This window comes from Schistocerca serialis, chromosome 5, assembly GCF_023864345.2.
Source record: "Schistocerca serialis cubense isolate TAMUIC-IGC-003099 chromosome 5, iqSchSeri2.2, whole genome shotgun sequence".
NCBI lineage: Eukaryota > Metazoa > Arthropoda > Insecta > Orthoptera > Acrididae > Schistocerca > Schistocerca serialis.
This window is the reverse complement of record NC_064642.1, coordinates 796,230,498-796,231,279: the sequence shown is the minus strand read 5'-3', so window position 1 is coordinate 796,231,279 and position 782 is coordinate 796,230,498. Positions and strand designations below refer to the sequence as shown.

General features: G+C 48.2%; 1 pseudogene; it reads left to right on the top strand.

Annotated features, from left to right (window-relative positions):
- The first annotated feature begins 304 nt into the window (after positions 1-304).
- LOC126482698 (5S ribosomal RNA) lies at positions 305-422 on the top strand (annotated as a pseudogene).
- Positions 423-782: the final 360 nt, after the last annotated feature.

Genomic DNA, 782 nt, shown 5'->3' with positions numbered 1-782 from the left:
AGAAGACATCCAGAAAACTCAGTTAATGTCTTCTCTGAAAACTATGCATTAGAGAGCGTGCGAAAGTCCACTCATGATGCAGATATTTTAACCTTAATGGATACAAATAAATCACGCATCGATGAAGATGTTCGAATTGAAAACTGAATCAATAAGCATGAGGCAATTGCAGTAGTAAGCAGATACAGAGCTTGTCGTGTCACATCTCAGGAAGGAACTCGAAACATTCACCTGACGGTAGGAGCATGTAGTAGAACTGTGGCTCGAGTTGAAAATAATTGTCTAACATATACTGGACTGTAATGCCAATGGCCTTGCCGCAGTGGTAACACCGGTTCCCGTCAGATCACCAAAGTTAAGTGCTGTCGGGCTGGGCTAGCACTTGGATGGGTGACCATCCGGTCTGCCGAGCGCTGTTGGCAAGCGGGATGCAGTCAGCCCTTGTGAGGTAAACTGAGGAGCGACTCCGGTCTCGGAAACTGACGTACGGCCGGGAGAGCGGTGTGCTGACCACATGCCCATCCATATCCACATCCAATGACGCCTATGGGCTAAGGATGACACGGCGGCCGGTCGGTACCATTGGGCCTTCATGGCCTGTTCGGGAGGAGAAAATACTGGACTCTAATGTTCCTCGTAGAATGATCCATAGACTAAGGGAACCCACTGGCGTACTCTCCTTGTAAAGATACTTCGAAATAAACTGTGACTTCTCCATAGCTGAGTCATACAGACATTAGAGGCAGTGGCGTTGCTTGGATGATTGATTTGGAGGAAGGGTC